Source organism: Leopardus geoffroyi, chromosome B1 (genome assembly GCF_018350155.1).
Source record: "Leopardus geoffroyi isolate Oge1 chromosome B1, O.geoffroyi_Oge1_pat1.0, whole genome shotgun sequence".
In the NCBI taxonomy this organism is placed as follows: Eukaryota; Metazoa; Chordata; class Mammalia; order Carnivora; family Felidae; genus Leopardus; species Leopardus geoffroyi.
The window spans coordinates 114,771,961-114,795,233 of record NC_059327.1 but is presented as its reverse complement, the minus strand read 5'-3'; the positions used below and the strand labels follow the sequence as shown (position 1 = coordinate 114,795,233).

The following is a 23,273-nucleotide window of genomic DNA, read 5'->3' as shown; positions in this document are numbered from 1 at the left end:
ACAAGAAACAGGAAAAACACAGATTTCTTACCTCAAAAATAATTCATGGGGGCTTTCTTGCTCTCCTTAGAAATTTGGCTTGAAGAAAGAACACACACTATAGAGATTTGCCTTATTTTTCATGTAAGTCTACAGCTTTCAACAAATGTTAAAAAAAAAATCCTCTTCTCAATTTATATTCAAAATATCGAGGGATTATCGAAACCTCTAATTTGCTGTTGGAAGTCTGTGGCGAGTTTTATACCTTGAGTGAAATGCAATCTAATTCCTATGTGGTTACATTTAAGAGGGAGGGGGCAACTTTACTGAAACCCATGCTCCAGGCAGCCCTGGAGCAGACTGGATCCAGTTGGAAAAGAACTGGCAACCCTAAAACTTTTTGATAAGATAAAAATTCATTGATGTTGGCTCACATGAGGCCCACTTCAGCTCTGCACTTGTCCTCCCGGTTTCCTTGGCATATCTGCTCCTTTCCTCTATCTGCTTTAGCATAACTTTATTTTTCTCTTTTATCTTTCGATAACTGCACCCAGGGACCGGAGGGGATTGATTTTTTGTTTTGACTTATTGTTTGAAGATCTGTAACTCAAAGCAGCTCTCACGCCTCTGATGTCTAAGCTGGAGCGGCATAAAAGGTAAACCCGGGCCTGGGTAGCAAGCTGAGCGGCAGCTATACCAGTTTATAATCAGCCATCTAGGTTTTCATCTTATTTTGCCTCCCCCCCACCCCCCCTCCTCCCATAGCCGGGCTAGCTGGCAAAGTGTGAGGTTACTCCTATGCCTTTTTGAGGTGACAAGAGCAAGTTAAAATAAAAATAAATGCCTCGACAGCTTTGCGTGCCAGGGCTCTGAGATTAAATACACTTCTACTTAAAGCAAAAAGTTATTTCCTACCTAGAAAAAAGGCCCTGCTTTTATTCACAATGAAAGGAGACTTAAACGCATTTCAGAAGGCTGCTTTAGAAACATAACATTTGAAAACAAGGGAAGATAGTGCAACTGACAAACCATTTTTCCAAAGGGCTTAAATCAAGATGCAAAAACAATGCTTTTTTGAGGCAGATTAGTGAACTCAAAACAAAAATGTCACTCCTGAACCAGAAGATGTTTAGAAAGACTCACATATATGAGGTTAGAAACTTTGGTTGTGTTTTCAGTTTGGTGTCAGGATACACTCCAAATTAGCAAAAGTAATAACCCAAAGTTCGCTTTCTCTCTCCTAGTAGAATTCTCAAATTATAGGACTATTTTTGCCTTAATTCAGCTACTATCCGATTCAAATGCTAGTATACCTATATACAAAAACCCACAAGAGTTTTTGAGGGTCTGTTTCCTGAAGTTGTTCAGCTTGCTGAAATATGGTTACATATGCAAACATTATCTCCCAATTGTAACCTCATTTTCTGCTCTGCTGGACAGCGTGACCAGCATTTGTCATCATGCCTCCCCCGCCTGCCACATCATTCATACGTCTATAATTGTCATCGAGATGTGGCATGTCAGCAGGACTCCAGTGTTCTCTGCTCCCCGTCTCCACACAGTCACTCAGGTAACAAACCCGTAATCTCGTCCTGTTTTCATGATGGTTGAATTACACATAATTGTTTCTGCACAGTGATTGATTTCTGCCTGAATAGAGACCTCTGCCTTTTCTCAATGCATGCGAGTGGCAGCCAAGTCTCTCCATCTAGGAGGAGGCAGCAGCCTTTGAAGAGATCAAAGCCAAGGCCGCAAGCAGTTGTGCGCCCTGGGAATATGGAAAGCCTTTATGCTCTCAACCCCATTTCCAGCATCATGTTGGATTGCAGCTGCATTACATTCTGCCAGCATTCTTAATGCTTTTAGTATTGACTCTGACATCACCGATAGCTGTTTTAAAGTAACAAAAGCCGAAAGATGACTTATTTTCACAACTCTGTAATTGGAACATGCAAAGATGGGGGTGGGGAAGCAAGAATGAAGGGGAGGGAAGTACATTTGCTTTTAATTTAAAGCAGCACAAAAGAAAGCCAGCAAAAAAAAAAAAAAAAAAAAAAAAAAAATTATATAAGTTTCCACAAATGAAAAACATGTCTTTCATATGGAAAAACCAGCAGGGGCATTTTTATAACTCAGACCACACAAAATGAACTGATGGTTAAATACACACTTTTTCAAGCCTAAAGGGTAAAACGAAAACGATGGGGTAAGTGATTCCAATTGGGAAAGGGACTCTAACATGCTTTCAGTCTGAAGACCTTGAAGACACCTGATGCAAGGTGAACCACTGAGCTGCTGCTCAAGACCTGCCCTTCCCCCCCTCACCTGCTCCCTTTCAGTCAATTCAGCAGAGCTAAAATTTGCATGTGTAATAAATCACATTATTTGGGAAATTGTAAGTGCATAATTCCTTATTAATAAGAGAGGAAAAAAAGTCAAAAGAGGTTTTCAATTCCAGCTCCATACACACAGGCACAACTCAGTCTGCCAAGATTACACCTTGATATTTGAATCAAAACGTGAAGCCACCAAACAAGGCAGAAAAAATCTTAAGGATACAATATTACCAAAATATATCAACACCAGTATGCTACTCTTTCTTAAAATAGCAGATAAGAGTCAAGGTATTTCTGATTAAAAAAAAAATTAGGACATTTTGGTTGCTATTATTAAGCACATTGTGCAAATATATCCATTATTGCATTTAAAATCAACCCAGAATACGAGGTCAACTAATTACCATCATACTAAGTCTTTAGGGTTACCTATGGTGCTATATATGTCCCTAGCTATCAGAAAATTTCTTACATGGCTATTTTCGAAAATGTCTGCCCCAATTCATATATGTAGCTCTATAGAGAAACTCCAAATTAATAAATGGCAGGGCTTTAGGATGAAGAGAATGGGAAAGCATAAGAATTTTTAAAGAATTTATAAAATTGAATGCATCCCATTTATTAACGCTCCCTTTTCACAAAGATTTAATATTGCTTATGTAGATACTAGTCAATGAACTATCAGTTTTTTACTTTTCCTAATCTATGAAGTTCTGAAATTTACTGACATCGAAGAAATGACTCTGAAATAACTGCCTCCTTTCATTTTGTACAAAATCCCTTAGTTCTGAGACACCAAGTAATTGGTGAACAAAAGCTGCCTTTGTCTATTCGATAGGATTTTGAATCAACAGGCCTAGTTGTAAGGTACCAAACTGTACATTTTGCCTGAAAAATTTGTCTGAACTGGAAAACTCTTTAGCAGCTTGCCTACCTCAGTTTACTGGGTTACGGTTCCGATGTTTGTTTTATTTGGGGTTCATTTTGCTTGTTTGTTTTTGGAGGAAGGTGTGCAAACTACACGAATTTAGAAATACAACACCAAAATGCAGCAAGAAAAAATGAATCATAACATTTCAAAGTCCAGATTTTCTTCTCTCGGAAAAATGCTCTCTTTCCTTAATTTTACCATTTTGAGAAGAAAATGCCAGAAATAGGGTCCAGTTATTAAATATTCTTCCCTAGGTTGCATTCCTAATAAGCTTATCACATTTTCCATATCCCTAGGCCCCAATCTAATTTCAGATTATCACGCGAAAACCATTTCTTTTAGGATTCCATCATTAGCCTTCTCCAGCCAACTAACAGGCTGAACAGCCGGTGGACGCATCCCAGGCCTCTCGCTCACACCTAAGCAAATCAAATCAATAGAGAGGAGACTGACTGAACCCAGGTCCCCTGTTCACAAACAAGCGCGCCACTTTTGCCAGATTCTTTCCAGTGAGTCCAATATTCTTCAAGACCCTCCTTAGAGAAACCGAATTTGGAATTTTAGTCGCCTGAACTGCATGTGAGGTGACAGAGCACCAACCTCGAGACAGACACCACGGCGGCTGAGCAGAGACGCACGAAAAGCACACAGTAGCTCAGCAGCCGCAGCAGTCGTGGGCCCCACATACTCCTAAGACTACCCCTCAGCAAAAATTGCCATAATTGAGAATTGCGGTGACAACACTGTAATAACACACAGGAGACTCGTTATATAGCATAATCTATATGCTGGCCTATTTATTTTTCCCTTCAGGAAAGAATATAATCTCTTGGAGGACCTGGAGGGTTTATATGCTGCTTACTGAAAAGAAAATAAAACTGCATCAGAGGTGAGGACTGGGGGAGGCGAGCTGAGTAAGAAACAGGACCAATAGGCACAGCCAGAGGGCTGGGATCCCTCCAGGTGAGCCATTTGAATCGCTCCACACAAATAAACATTTATTCTTAAAACCTTAAATAATCAGATTCCATGCTTTCCTTTGATAAACCATTTCAATGTTTATTAATCCCTCCCTCTGAAGTAATTCTTTCAGCCTAAATTCCTTTGACGATTTAAGCCCATTTCCTTTGGATATTTCTTCAGCAAAGAACAAAGCTGGTCATAATGGTCACAAACTCGTGTCAAAGAAAGTCTTAGGGAGGTTTCAAACTGCCCTCCTGCCTTCTCCAAGCCAAATGACCAGCTTCCTATCGGGCAGATCTCTGTGGGGACCAGCAAAGAGTTCCGCCATCAAGATCCACACGAACAAGGCAAGATATGGACAGTGCCCAGTATTCAGCCTGCTCGTCAAAGCCTGAGAGCCAACTCACTCAGGGCTTTCTTTTCCAGTGCTTTCACCACATGCACACACAGTGCATATTTGGTTTCAAACAGCAACCATGCCAGCACAGACATCTAACCCAGGGAAAGGAAGGCGGCAGAATCCCCACACAGCTGCTGAAGGGTGGGGCCACACCAGGGTCCCAGCACAGCCTCAGCCCGGCACCGGGGCGCAGAAGTCCAGGTGGTTCTCTGAGCAGCCCACAAGTAACCCACGGAGCAGACAAGTGACACAACCAGACAGAAAGAGAATGAATTTCATAGTGCTGTGTAATCTACTGGTCTCAGAAACAACCGTCCTGTGAAACACATAGCAGCCAGACTGTGAGAAGTGGCCTACTGGAACAGACAGGAATATAGTTCCAATTTACTTTCTCCATCAGTCTACAGCAGTGGGTTCTAATGGACGATACATTAAGAGTACACAGCATCACCCATTGGGGTACAGGAAGAAAATATGACAATGTCAATATATATTTTTATGTTAAAAAATTTAAGCTTTATAAAAATATTCAATATGCGGATTGTCACTGGGGCCCCCATTTGCTCTGTTATGTCAGATAGGCAAGAGTGCTAGGTGGTCTGAAAATAATGCTAATAACGCAAGTGCAAGCAAACATTAAGAAAATGGCAAAGCTAACAGCTATCCTACTTCTTTCTAATACCAACTCTTTAAGAGCCTGCATTAGAGCTAAAATCTTCAACAAGATCTGAGAAGAAGCTGACCAAAATAATAGAAATTATCAATTTTTACTGGCATTAAGGACTTGCAGCTTCCCTCAATGACCATAAACATTGCCTAAGTGTATGTAATTATCTAAGTTATTAGATAATTATGTAATTCAGGTATTTAATTCATAATTATAAAAGTTTTTTTTTAGCTGATAGGGACCTATAATAAAAAAAATTCTCTATGGGGCGCCTGGGTGGCGCAGTCGGTTAAGCGTCCGACTTCAGCCAGGTCACGATCTCGCGGTCCGTGAGTTCGAGCCCCGCGTCGGGCTCTGGACTGATGGCTCAGAGCCTGGAGCCTGTTTCCGATTCTGTGTCTCCCTCTCTCTCTGCCCCTCCCCCGTTCATGCTCTGTCTCTCTCTGTCCCAAAAAATAAATAAACGTTGAAAAAAAAAAAAATTAAAAAAAAAAAAATTCTCAAGGGTACCTGGGTGGCTCAGTTGGTTGAACCTCTAAACTCTTGATTTCAGCTTAGGTCAGGATCTCAGGGTCATGGGATCGAGTCTCATCAGGCTCTGTGCTAGGTGTGGAGCCTGCTTGAAATTCTCTCCCTCCTTCCCTCTCTCTCTCTCTCTCAAAAAAAAATTCTCAGCACTGATTTATAGATCTGAATTATCAATTAACTTTGACTTTCTTTCCTCTCCAGATAGACTAAACCAACTCCTTTTTTCAGTGCACTGATACTTGTATCTGCATCAGGGAAATGATCTAACCTCAGGGAAGTAAGATACCGCTATGAAAAGCCAGAAGGAAGAAGGAATGAAGTAGTGATACACACTACAATATGGACGAACCTTGAAAATACTATGCAAGGTGAAACACATCAGTCGCAAAGGACCACATATTATGATTCCATTCTTATAAAATGTCCCAAACAGGTAAATCTACTGAGACAAACAATAGATCAGAAGTTGCTTCGATCTGGGGTGGGGGTGAGGGAATGGGGGGCTACGGGGATGAGAGCTCAAAGGCAAGAGGTTACTACTCTCTGAGGTAATGAAAATGTTCCAAAACTGACTGTGGTAATGGTTGCATATATCCATTAAACTATACACTAAATGAGTGAACTATTATCATGAGTTATATCTCAATAAAACTTTATTTTAATTTTTTTAATGTTTGTTTATTTTTGAGAGAGACAGAGCATGAGCAAGGAGGGGCAGAGAGAGAGGGAGACACAGAATCCGAAGTAGGCTCCAGACTCAGCTGTCAGCGCAGAGCGCAGCACAGGGCTTGAAGTCACAAACTGTGAGATCATGACCTGAGCCGAAGTCGAACACTTAACCAACTGAGCCACCCAGGCACCTCATCAATAAAACTATTTTAAAAATAAGTAACCATTGAATAAATGTTTGCTGAATAAGTAAATTCCTCCTCCCCCAGTTAAAAAAAGAAAAAAAAAAAAGCCAAGGGGAAAAACCTCCTGGATGTCATCTCCCCAAGTAAAATTACAATGTAGCTTAATCCTTGTCCACGGAGGTACTTGTGACTTTAAAACAACAAAATGTTTACTCATGAAGATGCAGCATCCGGATGACAACTGTGGGCAAGGAATTCTAGAAATATACTGGGGTGTGAGAAGAGGAGGAAAGCAAAAAATCAGTATGGGCTGGTTCTCTGAAGGCAGACCATTAATGGTAAGCAATTCAACCCAATGAATTACTCAAGTTAGATGTCCAGATCTCCCCTGGTATTAAGTTTGCACTTTTGGTGCCCCCCAGAAAGTTACTAACACACGAGATGCCCTCCCAGGGCCAGGCAAAAGTAGTATTAGGTCAATTTTCTACCTTTCTCAAATACCATCAGACCTTGCTTTACTCCTAGAGCAGAAAAACCTCCTTTGCCAAAGCACTGAAGTCAATTCTGATGCCTTCAGTACTGATAAAACAACCTGAGAGAAATGCAAATGTGTCTTCATCTCTGATCCGGCTCAAAGGTCTGGCACCAAGAAGCCCAGGAGCTTTTAAACAAGGAAAGCACACTAACATGACTGTGCCTTCTTAATCCACACAAGCCATTTGTTATTACCACTTCCAGATACAAAAACTAATGCCTAAAGGTGTCAGCAACATGTTCAGATACGTAGAGCTAGTGAATGATTTGCTTGACTCCACGTCAGTATTTTTTGCCCACCATAAAATTACCAACAGAACTTAAAAAAAAAAAAAAAAGTAAAAGCCCTCTAACTTTTCATTTTTCCTCAGGTAGCCAAGTATTTTCAAACTTCACATTGCATACACATTACTGAGTTCACTCAAAAACTATTAAAATAATAAACACAAAATAAACATCCCCGTTGTCCCTAAATTTTAACTGCTTTTTCATTTGAAGGTTAAATGTCTTATTTCCCTTGCCACTACACAGAGACCTCTGTTCCTTCCTGATGACCAGCCATCTTGGGAGGAAACGTTTTGTTGTTTTTTTTTTTTAATTTGATCTCTAATTTCCCCAATCAGGTACATAAGAATCCCTCATCAAATCTAGTTAATATGATCTTGCCTTACTTAACTCTGGTTGCAGCTTAGAATTATTTGATAAATTGTATATGCGGCTGAAAGCAAACATCCTCAGGCCTGCAACTCACAGGTCTAGTTTAGCACTTTATTCCTAGCACACAGGGATTCCCTGCCATGGATTTTGACCAAATATTTCCTCAGTTAACTAGGCTACATCATTTTCAAAGCTGCATTTCCAAACATCACCAAATGTTTCAAACTGTGAGTAAAGAAACAGAAACAAAGGTAAAAGTCATTTTCCCGTTAGACACCTAGCAGAAAGCTGATCCTGGATTTGGGCTTAGTCCACTGCATGATACAAATAAATGAAAAATTGTCTATTTTCATGAGATTCTGTTTGCCCAATTCTAACTGTGGTCAAGTTTGACAATAACTATTTTAAAACATGGTTAAAGAGTACACAGAGCAGATGTCTTACAAATAAAGGTTTCTGGTGATTGTGCTAATAAAACAGTGCCATAGTACCAATAACATGAAACAGAAGAGGGTGTAACTCCTAGCCCTCGTTCTTACCAATACCAGTTAACTTGGCAGCAATGTTTATAAACTTTTTCATTTAAAATGTTTTATGGGGCGCCTGGGTGGCTCAGTGGGTGAAGTGCCTGACTTCAGCCCAGGTCACGATCCTGCACTTCCTGGGTTTGAGTCCCATGTCGGGCTCTGTGCTGACAGCTCTGAGCCTGGAGCCTGTTTCAGATCCTGTGTCTCCCTCTCTCTCTGCCTCTCCCCTGCTTGCACTCTGTCTCCCCAAAATAAACAAACATTAAAAAAAATGTTTTATGATGGGGACGCCTGGGTGGCTCAGCTGGTTGAGGGTCCGACTTCGGCTCAGGTCATGATCTCATGTCATGAATCATGAGTTTGTGCCCTGGATCAGGCTGTCTGCTGTCAGCATAGAGCCCGCTTTGGATCCTCTGTCCCCCTTTCTCTGCCCCTCCCCTGCTTGTGCTCTCTCAAAAACAGACATTAAAAAATAATAATAATAAAATCTCTAAAAAAAAAAAAAGTAAACACGAATTAAAAAATAAAATGTTCTAGAAATGGTTATTTTTTTTGTTCTAGGTTACTTAATATACATGACCTTTTAATTTAAAAAGTATTTATTAAGCAACTTTCCTGGCCCAACCAGAACAGAGCTATCTACACAACCACTTTTAAACAAGTAAACCAAACAGTCTCTACCATGCTTCAGATGGGCCACATTAAACTGCAAGCAGGTAAAGAAAGAATGGCAGGGCGCCTGGGTGGCGCAGTCAGTTAAGCGTCCGACTTCAGCCAGGTCACGATCTCGCGGTCCGTGAGTTCGAGCCCCGCGTCGGGCTCTGGGCTGATGGCTCGGAGCCTGGAGCCTGTTTCCGATTCTGTGTCTCCCTCTCTCTCTGCACCTCCCCCATTCATGCTCTGTCTCTCTCTGTCCCAAAAATAAATAAACGTTAAAAAAAAAAAAAAAAAAAAGAAAGAATGGCACATTGTAAAAACTGCAGTCATGTGGAGCTGCCGAAACAGGCTGTACCACGCCAGGAGACCTGGCTCATCTCTGCCCCTCCGGGATCCCAGGGTCTGCACTACTGATGCTGCTTCTGCTCACTCTGTGTCAGGCTGTAGGTGCTGCACAAGTTCATGTTTACAACTGTAAGCTCACTAAGGGTGGTGACTACCTTCATGGACATATACCCACAGTATGGCTCAGCACAATGACTTTCAAAGTAAGTATACCTTCCATGAATATCTATGGGATGAATGACATATCATTCCTGAAATAAACATTCTCTGGTGTTTGTCTTCATTCTACCAAGATACTTGTTTACAGTTTAGGGTTAGTGCAGAGAGAACAGAGACAGGTACAACAACAGACATCTTCTTCTGAATAGTGAAATGGAATAAAGTGTCCTTTCTGGTTACTACACCATCCTACCAGGGACAAAAGAGTTTTATTAGCATCTTCTTTCCTGAAAAAAAATACAAGAAATGAACCAAGCTAATGCTGGAAAGCATTTTAATTAAGTAGCTAGTTGTTTATACAATAACCAGCAAGTAGATCTCAATTGTGTTGTCATAAAGAAACAGAAAAATCATAATTTTGTTGTAGAATTGTTTTGAGCCACTATTTTAAGAGTAGTTGATCAAAATGATTAATATGCTTTACAGATAAAAAGCTCACATAAATTCATAAAGATATGAACAAGCAATTCATATAAATATATAACCACATAAATATGTAACCACATAAATATAAATATGTAAATACATATTTATAATCTACTTGATTAGATTTCTATTTAAACCTATATAACCAGAGAATACCGATCCTTAGAAATCTATTTAAATCTATATAACCTATAAAAAATAGATTACAGATTATGTATGTTTTTAACAGGGTTTCACTTTAGCATGATTTAAAAATTTTTTTAATGTTTTTATTTATTTCTGAGAGAGAGAGGGAAACAGAGCATAAGCAGGGAAAGGGCAGAGAGAGAGAGAGAGAGGGAGACACAGAATCTGAAGCAGGCTCCAGGCTCTGAGCTGTCAGCACAGAGCCAGATGCGAGGCCGGAACTCACGACCGCAAGATCATGACCTGAGCCAAAGTCGGGAGCTTAACCAACTGAGCCACCCAGGCACCCCGTCATTTTAGCATGATTTAAAATAAAAACAATAACGTTCATAACTGAAAACATAATCAATAAATTGAAATATTCTCATAACTGGATAGTATCCAACCATAACTGATGACCCAGACCTATATTTATTCACATAAAAAGATGAGCACATGATACATTTTTAAGGAAAAACATTGTAATAAAAATAATCTTATGAGCCCATTTATAAAAATGTTTGTATTGTAAGTATAGATGCAGAAAGAAATCTGAAAATGTGTGTGTGTGTGTGTGTGTGTGTGTGTGTGTGTGTGTGTGTTTGCAAATGAAACATTATATCTGAATGGTGGAAACATATTTTTAATTTATTTTCTCTATTGTTTAATGAGTTCCCTCAATTTTTTAAAAAATATACTTCTTAATAAAAAAAACAAAAAAGGCATTTTTTTTGAGAGAAAGAAGATTGCTCCTAGTAAGTATCTTCATAACAAGAAAAGTTTCTTCACTTTTTAAAGGAAACCCACTGTTGCAACTTCTCAGGAATGATCATCATTCCAATTAATTCTAATTTCTCTTACTTAATCTAACATCATGATACCACAAAAATCACCACTAACAGCTCCTAAAAATGAAGCACATACCACATTTTAATTTTTTATTGTGCAAAGAACACTCTTTGGCAGTAGATTTTTGCCTGTAAATGCTCAGCTCTTATGGAATAAGGAGACAACATTATTTATCAAAGAGATTCCAAGAACCACAAAACCTCTGGCCACCCAGCTTTTTGATTAACCTACTTAAATACATAAGATTTGGGGACACAGGGCCCCTAGAAGTGAGCAATAGGGACTCCCATAAAATTAGACATTTATCAAAATGTGTCTGATACACCCAAAGAACAAATATTTCCTGGTAATTTTCAAGAACACATTAAACAATCACATGGTTATGTGTTGAATGAACCAGAAGACAATTTTTACATATTCTAAGAACCTGTTATTTAAGCCACTACTAACGCTAAACCGTTTATATTGTTTAATAAAACACATGCATAACAGACACTTTTAATCCTCAAAGTAGTTTACTGACACTGACTAAGGATTCTTCTCAACACCTTTTCAAGGGAGAAACTAGTTTATGGATTGGGTCCCAACTCCTGGATTAGGGATGCCTGGCTTTGAATTCAAGTTCTACCACTTACAAAACTTTGGGACTACAGTAATCAAATAACTTCTCTGTGCCCCACTTTCTTTTTTGGAAACATGGAAAGACTAGCAATATTCACTTCAAGTATTTAATAAGAAAAATGCATGTACAGTGCATTCATTAGATATTACATGCTAGTATATGAATACTATTACTCTCCTCACCTCTGGGCAGTTCTATGACTCACGGTCATACAGAGGCTTCGGGTAAAATCCAGGCAGCTTCAGAGGTAAGTAAATGAAGTGATTTTGTGAGGCACTGCGGACTTAAATAAATGATGGGACCAAAACTATGGCTATAATATAAAATGTTTTGACTCCAGATATTGGTCAATTTTTTGTTTTCTTAGCATGAAAGAGAAACAGGATAATCCTTAAACCAAACTCATGAATGTCTGTCCTGAAACTTGCTCTTCTTTCTAAATTCATTTTTTTCACTAATGCTGTCCCCTCATCATCAAGCTAGAACTTTCACCATCTTTTATACATCTCCCCTTCTCCTTGCATCTAACTGGTTTGCCTTTGAACTCCATATTCACCACGAGCACAACTATTTCTACCAAATATAATATTAAAGAAATTTACAATTTCATATACTATCTCATTTTATACTCACAAAGCTTCTATAAGAATTCATACACCTTACTGGTGAGAAATTGACTGATTCAGTGGTCATCTAGCATCTTCTGTGTGGCAGTGACAGTATTAATAAACTGAAATTGCAGAAAGCACCCAGCAGTGTAAGTCAAGACCTGGGCCCCAGTTATGGTACCACTACTTACTAGCTGTGTGATTGGAGCAAAGACCAACTTTATTTGTACTCTTACTTCTTGAACTGTTTTATCATGCCCCTTAATCTCTTCTATGCCCTCTATGCCTCAGTTTCTCAACCCTCTTTATGCCCAGTCTCACGTGTAAAATTGAGATATTAGGGATATCATCAGGTTATTCTGAGGATAAAGTGAGCAAAAACATACAAAGGACTCAGAACAGTTCCTACGTACTATGTACTCAAAACTGAGAGCTAATGTCTAGTCCATGGACTCCATGTTGAATGTTCAGAGAACTTCTAAGCTTAATTTCAGCTTTGTGATTCTCTATAAGCTTTTTTTTTTTTCCCAAGGGTCTCCATTTAAATATGGAATGACATCTGGTATTATTGCCCGATATTAGTGGGAATTCAAATTTTCTGCTAAATTTATTCCACAATCATCTGGAAAGTAACCTGCTCTATTCCAGGTAGTGTAACAGGTTCTGGGCAATAGAGATGAATAAAACAGGTGCTCTATCTGCAAGGAACTAACAACTAGTATGAAATACAGATGCAGAGACAGCCAACTATTATTAGACATGGTAACAATTATGAAGAAGGTCCTGTGGGAGTCCACAGGAGACAGCACTTAGTCTTAACTGGTGGTAGAATCAGGAGGGCTTCATGAAGGAGGTACCACTTAGCCTGGACCTTTAAAGATGAACAAGATTGTGCTGGCAGGGAAGAGGGAGCAGGGCACTTCAGGGAGACCAAGATAAGAAATGGAAGTTGGGGATTTGGGAAAGGGTTTAGGGTGTAGGTCTGGAAATGTAGGTGAATGGTAAGCTGCAGGGTAGGGCAGTAAGGAGACAAGCCTTGAAAGGTAGATGGTTCCAAAATGTGAAAAGCTTTGAAAATAATGCTGAAGAACGTGGGATTTATTCTGTAGTCAATGGAGGAGGGCATTCCGGGAGGAAACCTGACCTGACTAGAAGAGAACTGAGTGCCAGTGGTCTCTATGAGGGCTAGGCAGAGAGAAGGTGAGCTCTGGGGCCAAAGTGCCCAATGTTGCTCTACTGCTTTCTCGGTTCGAGGCCTGTGCAGGTCACTTAGGTCATCTGAACCCCAGTTAAATTATTAAGCAGCTAGTGGGTCAGTGTTTTTCCAAACCTTACTTTAGGTAAGAATCAATAAAGTAACAAGTTCAAAGTGCATATGCATAACCTGCCTGCAGCTTCTGGTTCAAGACATCTGCAGAGGGGCCCAAGGATCTGCCTTTTTAACGAGAACCACCACCCCCACCCCCTCCACCCCCCCCCCGCCCAACTAGTAATTCAGATGCAGTCAGTCCCTGTCCCAGAAATACTACCAATAACACAGAGTACTGTGTATTTTTACAAATAGAACAGGTGGTGGAGCGCCTGGGTGGCTTGGTCGGTTGGGTGTCCGACTTCGGCTCAGGTCATGATCTCACGGCCCATGAGTTCGAGCCCCGCATCGGGCTCTGTGCTGACCGCTCAGAGCCTGCAGCCTGTTTCAGATTCTGTGTCTCCCTCTCTCTCTGACCCTCCCCTGTTCATGCTCTGTCTCTCTCTGTCTCAAAAATAAATAAATGTTGAAAAAAAATTAAAAAAAAAAAAATAGAACAGGTGGCAATCCATGTTATAGGTGAAGAAACCAAGGTCCAGAGAGAATAAGTCACTGGCTGAAGAGCACACAGTGTGCCAGTAACAGAGCACTGGGATCCAGATCTTTGGACTCTACCAGCAGTACTCCACTGCAACTCCCATCGTCGTATGAATGTGTCTTTTACCACTACTGTCTCTGGGCCACAGTCTGATCAGTCTATCAAGGCTTATGACTAAAGGGATAACCACTGTGCCCTTCTTCCCTACTCCCTGGTTTGGTCAATAAAGTAGGAACTTGTGTTCTCTGGGCAGCTCCCAGGAAGGCAGCCTTTTCCTCTCCCATCTCCTCATTCATTTTCCATAAGGCAGGACTACTCCTCTCTGGTGATTTGGAGAAAGAAAATGAGCAAGGGTAGATGACTCTTTTTTTCTCTCTTTTGAGGCCAACTTGCCCAACCATGGATTTGTTCTCACCTCAAGTTCCACAGGAGATAAGCTCCCAGCCTCTGTTAGGGAAGTCTGTGGCTCAGTGATGTGTTCAATTTGGGGAAGTCAAAGGAAGTCCAAATTCATGTCATAGCCCAAGCCACATTCGCCAATCCAGTCTTATTAATAAACAAACTGGGGGCACCTGGGTGTCTCAGCCGGTTGAGCATCTAACCAGCTCGGGTCATGATCTTGCAGTTTGTGAATTTGAGTCTCATGTCGGTCTCTCTGCTGTCAGCGCAGAACCTACTTTGGATCCTCTGTCCCCCTCTCTGCACCTTCGCCACTCATGCTCGCTCTCACGCACTCTCTCTCAAAAATATGTAAACATTAAGATATATATACAAACAGGGGCACCTGGGTGGCTCAGTCAGTTAAGTGACTGACTTTGGCTCAGGTCATGATCTCACAGTTGGTGATGGGTTCGAGTCCCACGCTGGGCTCTGTGCTGACAGCTCAGAGCCCAGAACCTGTTTCAGATTCTGTATCTACCTCTCTCTCTGCCCCTCCCCTTGCTTGTGCTCGCTTGCTCCCTCAAAAATAAATAAATAAATTTAAATGCACACACACACATATTTATGTGTGTGTGTGTATATATATATATAAACTAACAAACAAACAGATACTCTGCTCTCCATCTGTCTGACTTCTTCATTAGCACTGGACTCATTCTTAACCAGAAGAGGCATGAAAATTATCAGCCTCAAAACACCAACCATAACCAAACCTGAATATAATCAAATACATACTTTTAAATATGGACTTAAAATAAATGTTTTTTTTAAGGTTAAATTGCAATGTTGGGTTAACCCCAACTTAAAAATAAGGTTCATTCACTCATTGCCTTTAATTCTGCAGTTCTACTTCTAGCAATTCATTTCAAGGAAATCGAATCTGTGCAAAGATTTAGTTAGAAAACATGCACTTTGGGGAGCCTGGGTGGCTCAGTCAGTTAAGAGTCCAACTTTGGCTCAGGTCATGATCTCACGGGTTCGTGAGTTCGAGCCCCATGTTGGGCTCTGTGCTGACAGCTCGGAGACTGGAGCGTGCTTTGGATTCTGTGTCTCCCTCTCTCTGCCCCTCCCCGGTTCATGCTCTGCCTTTTCCCTCTCTCAAAAATAAATAAATATTAAAAAAAATAAAAAAGAAAGAAAATATGCATTTCATCACAATGTTGCCGAAGACAGGGAAAAATGTGACTTCATCTGAATGTCTTCAACAAGACTGATTACATAAATTAGGCAATCATTAAAAATGATGTTAGGTGCGGTTAGGGGCGGCTGGGTGGCTCAGTTGGTTAAGCATTTGACTCTTGATTTTGGCTCAGGTCAGGATCTCACAGTTCAGTTTGTGGGATTGAGCCCCACATTGGGCTCCTTGCAGACAGCATGGAGCCTGCTTCAGATTCTCTCCATCTCTCTGTCCCTCCCCAGCTCTTGTGCTCTCTCTCTCAAGGTAAACTTAAAAAAAAAAAAAATGATGTAAAAATTATATACTGTATCTTGGTGGCAAAATAAAGCAAATTACATAACAGTATATTATGTTCCCATTGCCATAAACATATAAAATATATATTTATATATGTGCATAGGTACAGTAGAGGTCTAAAAGGCTACATAGTGAGTTTTAAGAGTGATTGCCTCACACAGTGGGATTCTGGGAATTTAATATTTGTTATTCCTCTTGCTTATTTTACTAATTTTTCTAGTGACCATGGATTGCTTTTTTTAATAAAAGTATTCTATTTTCATAAAAAATAGTGAAGCATTAATGAAATTTCCAATAAAATCAAAGTAATAACTGCTTTTCTATTTTATATTTTAACCAATATTACGATTCATTTAATAAGTGTTTTATGTTCTGAATGGCAAATGTGGCTATTTTCAAAGAAAATAAACACCTCTTTCTATCTTAAGGGAGGGCACTGACTCCACAACTCCATAGGGATCAGAACACCCACCTACAGCTTTCAGTCAGGACTAAAGAACAGCATCTGGCTCAAAGTAGTCGTTTTTTTAAAAAGGGTAAGTGTTTTTCCTTTCAAAAAAAAATAAAATCTTGAGTTTTAATGTAAAAATTTTAATATATACAGACAAATGAGCAAACACTAATTCAAGCAACGTTTGGGAGACTTAATTCTTTTCCCAACCTTGCTAGTTAGCTAAACTGGTTAGCCCAATGCAGTAAGCAGTAAATAATTTTTTACTTCAGTACTTTTGGGTTTATTCCAGACTTTAAAAAAGTCTCACTGTTGGAGTCACAGACTAAGTCTAACACACTTGAGACAAGATTATAGTACCTTTTTCTTGATCCAAGTCATCTGAACCAGTGCACCAAGATGATATGTGATCATAATTATGAGATATAATATTTGCCGTTAAAAATGGAAGAATTCTTTGCCAAGAAAGCTGACTCCATGTTGAAATATATTTAACATTCACTGGGTTTTATTTAGAGAAAAAGTAAAGTCTTAAAAGGATGGAAGCTGGAATTTTCCACAAGGCTAGAAAATCACTGATTTCTCCTTGCTGCTGGGCCAACACATCCCCTTGGACCTGATCCTTTTAGGTGCCAGGAAAGCTGGAAAGATTTAAGTTAGAAGAAAATTCAAAGGGGAAAAAAATAACTTGCCTGTCATCCTCTACATTCACATGGCTCTTAGATCTCCTCTATATAATTTTTGCAGTGGAGAGAAGAAACTTGGCTCCTAAAGGATTAAGGGGAAAAGTCTCCTAACCAAAAAATATTCTTACCTCCATCCAAGGAGTTAAGAGTTATCTGGCAATTTCATATCAAATATTAAAAGGATATGAGATTTTTCATGAATATGAAATTTAGAAACCTGCTCCTTCACACATCTCATTCTCTATGGTGCTAACAAGAAAAATCACATGCTCTCCTAACATGACTAGAGAGAAAAAGGAACCCAAGAGAAGAAAGCCACTTTGGTAAGGGATGTAATGACAATTCCCCAAATTTTTATTTATGCAAGATTTTTCTTTTTTTGTTCTTTTTTTCCCGAAAGTTTATTTATTTATTTTGAGAAAGAGAGAGAGAGTAGGAGACAGAGAATCCCAAACAGGCTGGGCACTATCAGTACAGAGCCCAATGCCCTGACTCACAAACCCTGGGATCATGACCTGAGCCCAAGTCAAGAGTCAGACACTCAACCAACTGAGCCACCCAGGCACCCCTACGCAAGAATTTTCTACAGGTGAATGTAAGGCCTTCACTCAGTGTCCAAATTTCAGGTCAGCACAGTGGCATGATAAAAACCAAACACTTCTTCCTTTTCTCAGGAGCTTACTAGGTACAGTCAAACACCCCTTGTGGCTACAGCATTCCCAGCAGGTGGGGGTCCAGGCACTAGCTGATACCATCTGACACTCCTGCTCTGTTCCCTTAGCTAGTAAACCGAGTACTTTTACAGGCTTTGTGCCACCTAAATTTCACATCAACCACATAAAGCAGGCAAGAAATATTAAAATTTCTCATTTTATAAATGAGGAAACAAAGGCTGATGGAGGTTAAATACCTCCCCCCACAGCTTTGGGAAAGAATGAAGGACTTGGGACGAGACCTCAGGTCTCTGACATCTTACCCAGTACTGGTCTTCCCCACAGGTTTGCCTTCACAGGGAACTACCTGGCTCTACCTAACCAAGACTCAAATATGTTGTTCTCAACATCTCAACATCACAGAAGGACATAATTTACAGTACACATTGGCCTAGAAAAGTCCGCAGTGATAATGCCACATATATTTAGAAGGAACACACAAAAAATTTATTCCTGTAAATACCTCAAGTTTTACTGGGAAAAAAAAATGGTTCTATCTGGGAAAGAATAAAAATAAATTGCATTAACCATATGATACTAAAACATAATTGAAGATGATTTTCTATTACTATTATATTTCCAGCTCAAGTATCCTTTTGAAAAAAGTATTTCTATCACCTCTTTTTCTTCAATTAAGTTTCTAAAACTAAGTAAGAAAGTACTTCTTGTGACCAGTCCTCATATGAGGGTCCAGTCCCATTCTTTTTCGTTGTTGCAGCAAGCTCCCAGCTGGCTGTTTTTAGCAGTTACTTGGAAACTTAACAGTCTTTAAAGAGTGACTTTGATTTTCTTATTACAGATTCTAGCCTAATGTTCTCTCTCTCTTTTCACTGACGCGACAAATCAGAGAAAAGATAAAATAATAAAATACTAAGGATTATTTAGCGGACAGTTTTTGCTTTTAACATAGCATTTGGTTTGATAAAGAGAGATCACTTGGAAATATCCAAAAAACATACATGAAAAATTTCTAGTGCATTTTTTATTCAGCAAATCTACTGACGTGTCTATTCAATGCTAGGCTGAATGGAACTATCTCATAGTTCATCAGTAGTCCTTGATCAATTGACCAGCTGATCAACTATCATCAACAGTGGATAGGTTTTACTGCAGAATTTTTCAGGATTGAAAAAAAAGGACTTATAAGTAGGTATTAGTATGTCAGCATTTAAAAATTTGCTTTGGTAACTGTTTCATTAAGAAGCTGACAACATTAAGGGAAAATTAAAGCTCTACTTGAGCCACTCTTCCTTCTAGATTATACAGCCTTCCCTTCAGCTACCCCTCATGCAACCTTTCTCTGTGCTAAGTAAAATTGCAATAGTCCTCTTTCTTAAAGTGAACATAACATCAACAACAAATTACTATGATGAGGATCAAAGCCTGATTCTGAAAAACCATCATCAAGTTTCATATAGAATTATGCGTGGACATAGCTCAAAACAATGGCCAACAATTAAAAGTTTTTTAGCGTTGGGGCTCCTGGGTGGCGCAGTCGGTTAAGCGTCCGACTTCAGCCAGGTCACGATCTCGCAGTCCGTGAGTTCGAGCCCCGCATCGGGCTCTGGGCTGATGGCTCAGAGCCTGGAGCCTGTTTCCAATTCTGTGTCTCCCTCTCTCTCTGCCCCTCCCCCGTTCATGCTCTGTCTCTCTCTGTCCCAAAAATAAATAAACATTGAAAAAAAAAAATTTAAAAAAAAAAAAAAGTTTTTTTAGCGTCTACCTGCCCCTGGTTAGCTGCAAAAATAAAACACATTTCTAGATTCTCTGTGACGCAACATCTCTGCCAATCATATTTCTCCTATAGATGGGAAAAAGGGGACAGGCAGTAGGCAAAACTCTTGTTTGCTCTGTAATGCCCTTGCAATATTCCCCGTAAAGATTGAAGACCGGTAAGTACCACTCCTGAGAGCTTTGTGAGTGATCTACACATAGCAAGTAGTTAATTTCAGCAGGTTTACAAGTTTAGTTTGAGTGGGTATGGTGTATAAAGGCATCATCTTACAGAGATTTTAAAATCCCCTGAACAATCCAAGTAAAATAAAATACTGGCCAAAGAAATATAATAAATATAATTTTAAAAAAATAAAAAATAAAAAAACAAAATCCCCTGAACATCCTCTTAAATAGTCTGCAAATAGTCCCAGCTAGACTGACTACATTGTCAAAATCTCTGGAGTGAGCAATCCCTGTTTCCTTTCCATCTTCTCTACTCAACTGCCCACTCTTCCTGTCAAGTCAGTGTATTTCAATATCCCTCTCTTTCTGCCCCCACGCCCCACCCAACCTTTGTGGTTCGTCTCTAGGTCATTTTCTGGCTTTACTTCTTCAAATTTTATAAAGATTGAATCACTTACATGCCTAAAATGACTTAAGAGCTTATAGCAAAGTGTACAATTCCTATACTGTGACTTCATAAGGTCATAATTAATACTGAAAAGTCATCATGATCTAAAATATATTTAAAAAAGTATTTAAACAAAGTCCAGTGGCTGCCTTTTCCAAATGAGTAAGGACCCATGAGGACAGTACAAAGCAGTACTAAGTCTCTTGACTGCTACAGTATTAGCTTTCTACAGACTCTCTGTTTGGCATAACCACTTAATAATATTCAAGATACACAAGTTTTAAATGAATATCTTCTTTTTAAAAAACCTTCACTCCCATGATAGCAGCACCTATATAATGTTGAACTTTACTTTTGCCAGGGAATAAAACATATGTGCTTTTCTGCTAACCCACGGACAGTGCTGGCTTATCTATTTTGAAATCAAAGGGAAACCAGTTTTATAAAATTCCAATCATGTCTATAATACATAAATGAGGAACAAAGGGGTCAGAGAGTTATGGAATGATCTACTGTCTAAAGAAATGTCAGTCACATAAACTAAGAATGGTTCTGCCTAAAGAACTGATAGGATTAGTTTAAAACAGCAAAAACAACACAACAGGACTCAAAAAGCTACAAAATTTTCTCGACTGATGTTATGAAAGAATACTTGTGAGGCTACAAATTCAAGTCCAGTTGAACCCCATTGTGAGGTCCAATCTCGGTCCTGGTAAATCGTACCTAAGTCTCCAACCACAAGATAGACTGAATCAACATAATGGGGTTGATGAGAGCAACTTCAGGACCTGTGTGGGGGCAGGAGAAGAGGTACTTCGAAGTGCAAGATTTTCTTCAGGATGGCTCAATGGTCTTTAGTTTTAGTGAAATTGGGTTGTTCTCTTATTTTTATGAACGAACAAGAAATTTCTAGTCATTGTGAAAAAAATACAGCTGAATAAAGATCACACTTTGGCTGCACGAGTGATGCAAGTATGGTATTAGCTACTGGAGGGTCAGATGTAGGTAGTATGGCTCCCTGGAACGCTTGAATAAGCAAACCATTTGGTCCTGAGATAGCTCAGATACATGAATGGTAGTTGCGGGGGAGTAAGGTGTCCCATCAGCTTCCAATTATTCAGACTAAGATCCTTCCCTGCTTTGTAGCATTACAATTAAAAATGTATCAAATGAATGAACTAGAAGAGTTTGAGGGCTCTGGGGAATTTCCCCACACATTCTCCTGATACACACATTCAAATTTGAGATAGAACCCATCTTCTAAAACTTAAATTCTCCTGCACTTCAGGTAAAGAGGCAAATTTAATGTACTTAGCTTCGGAAAGTATGCAACTTAGAAAATTTAAAATAATTTCTCACTAAATCAAATTAAGTAGCTTCTTGTAAAGTGAAGACACCCCACCTTAAAAACCTTGCTCAAAATATAAGCCACAGTCTCCCTCCACTCTTGAATTATTACTTCTGTATTTTCAAAGCTATTCAGCAATGCACAGTGGTGTAAGTGTAAGCTTACGGATAAGCGTAAGCTTACTTAGTTCCTAATTCAAGATGCAGCAATGACGAAAATCAATTTTAAGCTGTTTGTGAGCAAATACAAACATGGGGGTAGGTTATCACAAAGTCATAATAGATACTTATTATAGTCTGTTCATCAGAAATCAAAATGATGTTTCTCTTAAGGTAAAAAAAAACAAAAAACAAAAAACAAAAACCATACAATAGAACGGAGATGCTCAAACTAATGAAAAAAGATCCCCTGAACATTTTAATAGCAATGTCTACTAAAAGTAAGAAAAAAAGGAAAGATGAAATGCAAACATAAACATCTTCTTTTCCCACCTAAAAATCCATCCTGTGTGAGCACAAAGAAACAATGAAGTCAGCAGCACGGTGCTGACCAGGTGTTAAGGCGGTAGGTCGGTGGGTCCTACGACCCAGCTGTAACATTTGCTGTAGCTCCCCACAAGACGTCTGCTGCTTTTCCCTCCCATGCATCTGAAGAGAAATGAGATGCTTCTCTTCAGAGGTGTTAAAAACTTGGGTAGCCTATGGGACAAATGTAAGTCTGACACCTAAGATTAATAACCACAGTGCATTATGCCAAAGGGAACTTTCACTATGTTGAAGCCAGCCAAACCCCCTGCTCACATGGTATTCAGGGTATTCAGGCACGCAAGTGCCAGGACCCAAAGGAGGTAACAAAGTATTTTTTTCTTTTAATACTTTACCATTGGCCTAGAGGGACTGCCATAAATAAGACTCACAGAAAAAAAAAAAAAAAGGCTTGGGAGTATGCTTTTAATAAATTCTCTAGGGTCCTTGTTCTGAAATATTTAACAAGCTTCAGCATCTTCTTACTCTCTATGAAAACGACCAACTCAAGCCAAGGTTTACTGTGCTTTAAGAACTGACACCAAATGTGTTATTATTACAGGTGTTTTCTTATTAGGCCTGATTTATTTGAATTGAGAATTCGCATTTAAAATTCTTTGAGATACTCATTCATAATATTTCTGATATAAACACACCTCTAAGAATTCCCGTTCTGAAACATGTAACTAGCCAGTTAAAACTTCCCTTCAGAAGGAAAAAAGCTGGATTGGCAAAGGTGGTTCTCTTGAGTAGGTAATACTGTACTTAGGCCACAGGTAAAAGCTGTGTAAGCATCTGTATGTCAGTATTTGTCTAAAAAAGAGTAAAATGCATATAGAATTGTTAAAATGAGCTATCAACAGAAACACATCTGTGCGTGCCAATTGGCCTTAGCTGATAATCTCTGGATATGTGCAGGTTCCTATAAAATGGAAGATTCTGTGTGAGGAAGGGGCGGTCAGGGCCCTCCCCCACCCCCAGATGTTTTTCTAGTCCTAACACCTGCGGGCAGCAGATGCCCGTAAACAAGCAGTTGTTTGTAATGCAAATGCAAGTAACGAGGATTCCTTGGGGCTACCCCCACCTTTCAGCTCAAACACAAATGGTCACCCAGCACCTGACACCCTAGATGAAAACTTATCACTGAGAATGTCAGTTACACAAACACTAAGTCC

General features: G+C 39.5%; 1 protein-coding gene and 1 long non-coding RNA gene across 7 annotated transcripts in view; one reads left to right on the top strand and one right to left on the bottom strand.

Annotated features, from left to right (window-relative positions):
• Positions 1-23,273, bottom strand: part of LEF1 (lymphoid enhancer binding factor 1) — a 121,640-nt gene that overhangs the window by 90,410 nt on the left and 7,957 nt on the right. The gene's annotated exons all lie outside the window — the stretch shown is intronic.
• Positions 17,653-21,935, top strand: LOC123594256. The gene is made up of 2 exons (XR_006710725.1): positions 17,653-19,341; positions 19,587-21,935. It is a non-coding gene; the product is annotated as an uncharacterized LOC123594256 (long non-coding RNA).